Here is a 698-nt window from a genome sequence, read left to right as displayed (position 1 = left end):
GATTGGCTCTGGGTGATTTCTTTAGGGACAGATTATAGTTTCAGATGTTGTATCCAAACATTTATCAAAATTCTCATCATTAGCGGTCTTCTCGAAACCCAGCGGATGACCTCTCACCCTGAGCCAGATTATTCATTTTAGACGAATGTGTTTTACACATTAAATATTACAGGTTTGTAACATTTGTTTTGAATCGGGGAAATGAAAAAGCTCATTTGAACCAAACTGAATTGAATAATGGTGCATTGTTTCCTCTGCCTTTAAAAAGCGTTGGTTACTTGAGAAGTAGAGTGAATTTAACTAATTCTCATAATTCCTTGCCTCTTTTTTAAGTATTACATTCAGTGTCAAGTTGTATCATTGAAAAAAAAAAAGCTTAGTGGCATGAAAGAAACTCTAAAACACACAAAAAAAACATTTTAATCTACTTTAGATTAAGTCTTTCCTGCATGAATGAAACATTTCTGGATGTCTGTTAAAACTAATTGATTTATTCAGTTTCTATCCGCCAGGGGGCGCTGATTTTCAGATAAATTTGAATGTTTCCTACAGAAGCGTCAACTGTGTCAGAAGGACATTTTCAATAAAGCTTTTAGAGTAAACCCACCACAACTCAAATCAAGGAAAGGAACAGCTGCTCAAACAAACCCAGATGTTTTAAAACTCTCCATCTGTGCATTTCCTTTGGACAGCAAAGT

Source organism: Xiphophorus couchianus, chromosome 2 (genome assembly GCF_001444195.1).
Source record: "Xiphophorus couchianus chromosome 2, X_couchianus-1.0, whole genome shotgun sequence".
In the NCBI taxonomy this organism is placed as follows: Eukaryota; Metazoa; Chordata; class Actinopteri; order Cyprinodontiformes; family Poeciliidae; genus Xiphophorus; species Xiphophorus couchianus.
This window is presented reverse-complemented; position numbering follows the sequence as displayed.